Source organism: Lolium rigidum, chromosome 6 (assembly GCF_022539505.1).
Source record: "Lolium rigidum isolate FL_2022 chromosome 6, APGP_CSIRO_Lrig_0.1, whole genome shotgun sequence".
NCBI classification, from domain to species: Eukaryota; Viridiplantae; Streptophyta; class Magnoliopsida; order Poales; family Poaceae; genus Lolium; species Lolium rigidum.
Window position 1 is genome coordinate 359,018,589 of NC_061513.1, and position 10,124 is coordinate 359,028,712.

Sequence of the window (10,124 nt, forward strand, 5' to 3'; positions counted from 1 at the left end):
ATAGCAAAGAAACAGAGGAAGCCGCTCCACGCGATCGGCTCCGCCAAGACGGCAAGCGCTACGTAACGGAGGGAGAAGTGAAGAACATAAGATATCGGCGACCTCTCTCCGATCACCTCCTCAACAAGTATGTGAGTCGATACGACCAACGCCGACGGTCCGGCGATGATGATGAAAGAGATCGTCCGGCTAGAGAAGCCGAAGACATCGTCGGCATGATCGCGATGAGGAGGAGCACGAGCGTTGTGCCAAGGGAAAGGCAAGGGAGCAAGACGACGAGGACAGGCACCGGGATTGTCCCTTCTTCGAGCACTCGCTGGGATTCGGGAATGAGCCGATGGCCAACAATCGGCAATTGCCCGTAATGCAACCGAAAAAGAAGGAGGCAGCCAACGTGTCCGTGTTCGAGCGCTTGGGACCTCTCCCGCCACAGAGCAAACGAGCTGAGTCCCCTCGGTTGGAAGATCTCGAAGATTCGGAAGACGAGGAGAAGAAGAAGACAGGTACCACCGGCCAAGGTGGTGCCCCGACGGACTCAGCCGTTCCCGAAACGCAGGGTTCAACGATTGCGCGGCCCGGAAGAAGCCGAGAGGTTATACTTGCATACATTGAGGAAGGCAAGGCCTGATCCGGCTGCGAAGGTTCGGCGAACCCTGGATGAAGAGGGTCGTCCACGAAAAATGGAGTGGCGCCCCAAGCAAAGGAAAGCCGATGATGAAACATCGGCTGGCACAAACATGGTGCTCGTTCTTCCGACGAAGCTCGGTGCTCCACGGTTACACGATACATCCAAGGTGGACGACGAGCAAGCGCACCAACATGATAAAGTCGGAGATTGGGCTGGTCTTGTCTACCGGCTCCGAACGAGTAGCAAGAGCACGTCAAGGAGCAAACATGGCGAGGCTGATCCTTGTGATCGGCCCCAAAAATTTATGAAGGGAACTTACAAAACCTTCACCGAGCAAGCAACATGGAGGCCGATTCCAGCAATCGGCCAAAATTATCCTCACCCACCATTCTGCCTGGGTTCAACGTGTTATCCAACAGAGCCGATACCATCAATTCTCTTGACAGAATCGGCTCGGGGGGGCACCCAGGTAGATAGAACACGAGGATATGTAATGGAAGCGTCTCATCTTTTGGTGATGGGTATTGGAATATGGGGGGGCCGACGCATTAGTCGGCCGTAAAAAAAAATGCTGAAAATTCGAAAAATTTCGAGCACAGCCGATGCAGCAGACATCGACTTAAGGATATGGAAGCCGATACGTGGCCATCGACCCAAGAGGATCAATGGAGCAGGAAGTGGATCCTCTCTTCAAAGACCTCCGGATTCTCTCTTCGAGCAGGGCAGTTCGTGACCAGGTTGTATCAAGTCCACCAAAGTAGACTGAAGAAGCTCGGGGGGCAGCTCGCCCTGAAGGTTCTCTGCTCTGGAGAGACGATTTTGTTCAAATCGGCTGGCTCTGCATCATGACTTGGGGACCGATGGCGGCACATTTGGTTAGTCCACTGATATGCTCGCCTTGATAGAGGCTCGGGGGGCAACTGATTGCGTAGGATTTTCTGTTCTTAAGAAGCCGATTGGGATTCCATCGGGTGGCCCTCCATCATAACCTTTTTAAAAGGGGATTGGGCAGAGTATCACTGAAATATCTGAAAACCCAGAGGTATCGACTTCAGCATCAAGTCGTTTCAGCAGTGGTTCTGGGGCTCTCGTAAGAGCATCGATCTGCCTAGTTATCAGCCAGAGCTCAAAGATGGATCGTGAAGGATTGATATGTTAATGTCAGCTCTCGGGCATCGATCAAATTCGCGATCGCTCCAACGTCAAAGGGATGAAGAATGGGACATTGAGAGACCGGTGCGTTGTCATCGGCTTATTACGCATTGGCAAAGGGGACGAATCGGCAAGGTCAGTACGAGAGGGAATCGGCTAAATTAAGCTCAAAGGAAATCAGCAAAATCGAATTGGGGAAAAGTTCTTCATTAATAGGCGGGATTTCTTACATCAAAGAGCTGATTGCTCTCGGAAGGAAATACTAGGGGATACATTGCCCCATCTACTACTACCGGCCCTATGCTAGAGGTCCTATCTACGGGCCGTCACCGCCTTCGTCGTCGCCGTCGTCGCCGGCCTGTCGGCGCTGCTCCCGGCGGGCTCGTCGTCGCTCCAATGGCCGCCGACCGGGCCCTCGTTGTCCTCGTCTTCTTCGTCGGCATCGTCCTCATCGCCGTCGAAGTCGCTAAGGTTGCCCGGCCGGGGCGGAACCGCTTGGCCGGCGGCTCGTCGGAGGGGCTGTCGTCGTCGTCCTCCTCCTCCTCTTCCTCCTCCTCCACCCCCTCGGAGGAGGTGAAGTCATCCCAGGAGAAGCGATCGTCATCGCTCTCCTCCTCCGATTCCCCGTCTGCAAGGAAGCGGAGGTCGCTCTCCCCATCCGTCGAGGACTGGTCGTCCTCGGACCAGATGGAGAAGTCATGGTCTGACTCCTCCCCGGCCGCAATGGCGCGACGGGTGTTGGCCGCATGGACCCCCGCCGGGTTGTACTCCGGCGTCGGCTCACGGGACGTGGAGGACCGGCTGGAAAGATCCGATGGAGCGAGAGGAGGAAGAAGACATGGTGGCGCAGGAGGGCTTTTGGACTGCTAATGCGAAGGAGATGCAGAGCAGAACTGTTCATAGCGGTTAAATAAAAGGAGATATAGTGGAAATTCAATGCCACAGCAGTTTCCGAGGAAGTGGTGCCTAAAAAAAAAACTGCCAGGTCACGCGGAGAAATTGAGAAAGCAGGGCATCATGATGAAGGATACTGCAACGGTTCTGCCACGACATGACCCGACGAAGGAAAACGGAGTGATTTTGGAATTACCAATTCCAAAACCAGGGGGGCATGTGTTATCACCAGAATTTGACCGAGTCAGAGGTGGGCCGCGATCAAGATGGACGTAAAGAATATATATATAGAAGAAATACGTGAATCGGCCTTTTACCAAGTTGGGCTTAATTGCCCGTGTATCTGTAACATATTAGATCGCATCTTAGTTTAGAAGTTGGAATCTTACTCGTGCACGGTTTGGTGCACGCCCACATTAGAAAGTCCGCTGGACTATAAATATGTACCTAGGGTTTATGGAATAAACAACAACCAACGTTCAACCACAAACAAATCTCGGCGCATCGCCAACTCCTTCGTCTCGAGGGTTTCTACCGAGTAGCGTCATGCTGCCTAGATCGCATCTTGCGATCTAGGCAGCACAAGCCTGCTCGCGTTGTTCATGCGTTGCTCGTATCGAAGCCTTTTTGATGGCGAGCAACGTAGTTATCTTAGACATGTTAGGGTTAGCATTGTTCTTCATATTACATGCTTTCGTAGTGCAACCCTTGCATGTCTAGCCGCCCCTACGCCTATCTTAGGTGTAGGGGCGGCACCCCGCTTGATCATAGTTTAGTAGATCTGATCCGTTACGATTGCTCCTTGTTCTACAAGGATTAGTTTAATATCTGCAATAGTTAGGCCTTACAAAGGGGGGGAGGATCCAGCGGCACGTAGGGTGTCGTTCGTTGGCCCTAAGCAGGATGTTCCGAGGATCAACCTCGTGTTGGTTTTTAGGCCTTGTTTAGGATCGGCTTACGATCACCGTGCGTGGCCACGAGGCCCAACCTGGAGTAGGACGATCCGATTATGCGGTGAAAACCCCACATCGTCGTAGATCTCATTAGCTTTACCTTGATCAAGCAGGACCACCATATATTCGGACACCTCGTCTGAATCATGGGTGGATCGGCTCTTTGAGCCGATTCACGAGATAACCCGAGAGCCGATCGAGGCTCGTATTTAACGTTTACGTGTGTGCCCTGCAGGAAACTAAGCGAGGCATCATCCACACCTTCCCGACCGGTATAGGTCGGGTGGCACGCCCTTGTGATAAACATCGGTGCGTGCGACCAGGAGGCTTTGCGGGCCGTCGCTCGGAGGGACTAGGGCCAGCCGCAGCCCTAGTTGTTCCCGGCTCTACGGTGTTGCCCGTCTCTGCCCGCCGGTGGGTTTCGACGTCAACGGCAGCTAGCTAGCAAACCGTAGATTAACACCAATTAAAATATACATGGCCTATATCGATCATGTTGTATAACATATCCCCGAGATTCATTAATTAATTATATAATTATCGTGATAAATTAATTAACTTGAATTTTGACAAGTTCTCTCGAATGAAAACACATTTGATTAAGTTGCCTCATAATATATATATAATTAGTGTGCATGCATGGCCTACAATGCATTCGTGCATATATTTAATGTATATTTGAACATATATATTCTTGGGGATTTCAGTCTCGATCTCTCTCTCTCGATCATCTATATATCGTTGGTGGCCCAAAAAACACACATATATACGCATGCACTTTATGCGTAAAGGCGCGGGTGCCTCTAATAATGTGTGTGCGCACTCGATCGATGATGCCTAAACCTTAAACAACCCCTAAAACCTTAAATCCCTAATCCCTAATAATCCCTAATCCCTAAACCCTAAACACCCTAAACACTAAACCATAAACCCTAGACCCTAAACCCTAACCCTAACCCTAACCCTAACCCTAAACCCTAGCTAACCCTAAACCCTAAACCCTAGACCCTAAACCACCCTAGACCCTAAACCCTAACCCTAACCCTAACCCTAAACCCTAGCTAACCCTAAACCCTAATTAAACCCTATGTATAGGCCAACGACACTTAATTGTGCATCGAGCAGGCCAGGGGGTACCTCGCGGTCCTCTAATTAAATTAAATGTGCCATGCATTAACCCTAAACCATATATATGTAACTAACCCTAGATAATCAACCCTACTTAATTAAAACACATAACCCTAAAATGTACTAGCTAGCTATAACCCGATCTAATAAAAACATGCTCTACATATAGCAGCTAGCTAGCAAACCGTAGATTAACACCAATTAAAATATACATGGCCTATATCAATTTTAATATATATTTGAACATATTCTAGGGGATTTCAATCTCTCTCTCTCGATCATCTATATATCGTTGTTGGTGGCAAAAACACACACGTACATATATACGCATGCACTTTATGCACAAAGGCGCGGGGTGCCTCTAATAATGTGTGTGCGCACTCGATCGATGATCCCTAAATAACCTTAAACAACCCTAAAACTCCCCTAAACCCTAAACACCCTAAACACTAAACCCTAGACCCTAAACACCCTAAACACTAAACCCTAAATCCTAGACCCTAAACACCGTAAACACTAAACCCTAAACCCTAAACCCTAAACACCCTAAACACTAATTAAACCCTAGACCCTAAACACCCTAAACTAAACCCTAGACCCTAGCTAAACACCCTAAACACTAAACCCTAAACCCAAAACCCTAGCTAACCCTAAACCCTAATTGAACCCTATATATAGGCCAACGACACTTAATTGTGCATCAAGCAGGCCAGGGGTGCCTAGCTCGCGGTCCTCTAGTTAAATTAAATGTGCCATGCATTAACCCTAAACCATATATATAACTAACCCCTAGCTAATCAAACCCTAGTTCATTAAAACACATAACCCTAAACTATACTAGCTAGCTATAACCCGATCTAATAAAAACATGCTCGATTATATATATAGCTGCTAGCTAGCAAATTAAACGGTAGATTAACACCAATTAATATATACGACATGGCCTATATCGATCATATGTTGTATAACATCTCCCTGAGATTCATTAATTAATTATATAATTATCGATGATAAATTAATTAACTTGAATTTTGACAAGTTCTCTCGAATGAAAACACATTTGATTAAGTTTCCTCATAATATATATATAATTAGTGTGCATGCATGGCCTACCATGCATGCATTCGTGCATATATTTTAATATATATTTGAACATATTCTTGGGAATTTCAATCTCTCTCTCTCTCTCGATCATCTATATATCGTTGTTGCCCAAAAAAACACACACATATACACATGCACTTTATGCGCAAAGGCGCGTGTGCCTCTAATAATGTGTGTGTGCGCACTCGATCGATGATCCATAAACCTTAAACCCTAAATAAACCCTAATCCCTAATCCCTAATTAAACCCCTAAACACCATAAACATTAAACCCTAGACCCTAGACCCTAAACCCTAACCTCCTAACCCTAAACCCTAAACCCTAATTAAACCCTATATATAGGCCAATGACACTTAATTGTGCATCAAGCAGGCCAGGGGTGCCTTAGCTCGCGGTCCTCTAATTAAACTAAATGTGCCATGCATATATATATATGTGTTTAATTTGGGGATTTCAATCGCTCTCTCGTATGTAGATCTCTCTCTACCTCTCTCTCTCTGTCTCTCTCTCTCTCTCTCTCTCTCTCTCTCTCGTTAATTGGTGGCCAACAACACACACATGCACTTTGTGCGCAAAGGCATGCGCCTCTAATAATGTGTGCGCGATCGATCAATCTAGTTTTGATTAATCATAGCACACAAATAAAGAAGTTTTATTTGAATCCACACAACCTAATCTAAAACACATAACCCCTAACATGGCCTAATTAATTAACCCCTTCTCTCTACCTAATTAGTGGAAATTGCACAAAATCAAAAGGGGTCCCTCACTAATTGTGCATATCTGCTAGATTGTGAGAAACTTTTGCCCCATATATATTTGGTGGATGGGTGCATCTTGGCATGTAAAACAATTAGTGTTTGCAAATGGCGTTGTCAAAATTTATGTACAAATGATTTCTTTCCATCCAAAGTGCATAAAATGGGAGTTTTAATGAAGAAAGTACAAATAAAACAGCTCAACATGCTTCCACACCCCGATTTCCACACGAAGTAGAGCATATTTAAAGGATAATTCCAGAGTTTTACTATTTTTCAAGCAACTTTGCTAATTTTCCCCCACTCACATGACTTTATGTCGATTTAACGAAAATATGGCGAATTTCAACTACATGGGCGGGATAGTTTGAATTGTGCGCGCGGCAAAGGGAACCGCCTATTCCTCAACCTTGTGCACGGCAAATTACACACGCAACTCCATTAAGCGCCATTTAATTATCTACCCGGCGGCCCGGCCGCATGACCCCCCACCCACCCCTACACAACTTATCCCCGTTCGTGCGAAGAGCTTCCCCTCCCCGTCCCGTCCGTGCGAAGAAGAAGCTTCCCCTCCCCGTCGTTCTTCTCGAGACGCACCGGCGGTCAAGTTGATCCACGGTAGGGCTGCTATCTCTAGCTCAATCATGTATCGGGCAAGACGGCCCAACGATTTATATTTTCTTGATGCTGCTAACAAAATTCGTCAGTATGCTCGAACTAATTGGCACTTTATAGTTTTCCGCTCGATTTGTCATCGATCAATTTGTTCATTTGCGTGGGCATATAGAGTCAGTTCTGCACTCGATCCGTTAATTTGCTGAAATGCCATGGCAGAGTTTTGTACACGATCTGTTTGCTAAAATGTCGATGGGCATTTTTTGTTTTGTACTCGACATGATTGCTGAAATGCATAATCATGTAGTATAGTTTTGTACTCGATTGATATACATTTCCTACTTCGCCTTAAATTAATCACCAACCACTCGTATCTCATAATTAAACGAGATGGACGAACTTGGATACCGCATGGACACTTATGTTCCCCTTCATATATAAATGGTGTTCAACCCTTTATGGGGTTTATTAGAGCTCATGAAGGTCACAACCTGGACGTGTATTGCCGCGCTGAACATGTATGAATGGTGAGAAGAGGCCTCACCACTGTAGTGGCGAGATCATTTACACATTTTTGGGATGGACCGCACATATGTTAGGCGGGTTTAGCATGGTGAACCATATAATGATCCTTTAGCAGGAGAAGCGAGATCTTGCTCACACTTGTATGTGTGCTTGGCATATGTAGTTAATTATTTATATTGATGCTGCCGCTGTTTCAATCAATAGTTTGCATTGCTTTGTGCAAGGTTACGTACTCAAATTTAACTTGTTTCGGATGGATGGACGGGAAGGAGAGAAAAAGCGCTTGCTTCGGAAACGGGTTTCAGCTCCGGGACATGTGCTTGTGCCGGATGAGAAGGTAAATATGTAAAACGGCATTTGTTCAGGTTGCATCCCTTAGATGTTTGTCTAATCGGTTGATGTACTAATTGCAGAAGCATAGAGTTGAAGAGGTCTCTCAGTTTGATGGGAGATTTGAAGATGAATCTCAGTTTGATGCACCTGTGGATGGTACTGATGATGAGCCTTTCATAGACGAAGGTCCTGCACCTGAGATTATCCAGCCTACAGAAGGAGGCCGTGGACCGAGTACACAGCTTTGTGTTGAAGTGGATGCACGCCCGGAGATCATCAGGGGCGTCCGGGTAGTCTCAAGACCACCCAGCCACGATGCACTCGTGGATGGTGCCGATGACGAGCCTCTCATAGACGAAGGTCCCGCACCTGAGATTATCCAGCCTACGAAGGAGGCCGTGGACCGAGTACACAGCTTTGCATTGAAGAGGATGCACACCGGAGATCATCGGGGGCGTCCCGGTAGTCTCGGGACCACCCAGCCACGATGCAAAATGTTGAGCTACTTTATGATTCGTACTCTTATGTTCCGGTGCTGTAGTATGTTATGATTTGTACGCCTTTGGCGCTAGATTAAGCATTCGGTGGATGATCGCGTTGCAAAATTTGACACCCACACAATCGGTTCATCGTATGAGTAGTAGCACAATTACTTCTACAACGATTCCTGCCAGCGCATTAGTTGGTAGCATGAAACACTTTCGGGTACTCCCCTCTGATTCATATTAATTGACTCAATTCTGTCTAGATATGGATGTATCTAGATGCATTTGTTAACTAGACTAACAAACTTGAGTCAGTTAATATGAATCCGTGTAAACCGCCCAGTCCTCGAGCAGCTAGTTTATTGACTCTAGACTCCAAGCCTCTCGCGGCAAGCCATCGACGAAGCTTTGACCAGATCTTGGCCCGCAATTTTTTGTGTGTGGCGAATAGCAAAGCTTTGACCAGTTCCTCTCGGGATGCAGCACGCCGGTGAGCTTGCACGGTTGCCATGAGCACTTTCCGGCGGAACTTCCTCTTCAGCGCCCTCAAGCCGCTGCTGCGAGACAGCACGCAGTGCCTCGAGGTGGACGGAATTCTGGATCTCAGGGCGGGGGTCCGCATCGTCCGGGAACGATCTCCAGCGGGTTAACGAGGACATGCATGGCGGCCAGGGGATTTGTTTTTTTTTTTTGGTTTGAGCTTGGGATTTGGGGTTTTTTCGGATAGGGGAGGAGGAACCGAGGAAGAGGAAGGAACAGCCGCGTGCTTGGCGCGTGGCGGTGTGCTTGAATTTCGAATTTTTGTGAAATGTTTCATTTCCCCGCTACAATTCGGGGGTTTCTTGACGCGCCAATGCATCCCGCCGGGCAGCTTCAAGTGAATTTGGGGTGCCACGCTATGGGCCCTAGTTTCAGTGAGACATGTAATGACTAGTCACATCAGTAAGTTCACTGTGTAATAAAATATGTTACCCCTCCCTTTATGTAGCACCCCTTCTCTCCCGATCGAGTGCCGATTGCCGACGGATGCAAGCCGCTAGCTCGATCCCCTCCTTTCGCCTCCACCGTCCAGGCATCCAGCTTGGAGGGGCAAGCTGCATCTAGACCAAGCGGATTAGGTAGGACTAGTAATGTTCTTTCCTTTCTCGAGATCGGTTCTTTTTTCCTCTCCTCGATATCTTGCGCATCTCTTTCCTATTATGGGCGAAGGGGTGTCTTTCGGGTCACCCTCGAGCTGGGAGTGATTGATGGGGGTGGGGGGCGGGGGCTACCTTTGCTTGGATTGGGGTGTTCTTCCTTTATTTGTCGACATTTGCAACCTTTGTAGTTTCTGCTGATCCTCACTGTATCTTTTGTCAGCTTGTACGGGAAAGGTAAGACCTCGGCGGTGGGGGCAATGGAGCTTAAGGCCACCACGCATGTGGGCGGTTAGGCTGAGCCTGAGCTGCGTCCCCGACCCCGCGAGCGAGTACTCCGTTTGCTTATCCACTCTTTACCTTTTAAGTGTCTCTCCGCATCCTCAATCTGTTCCTGTTCGGAATATGCTTA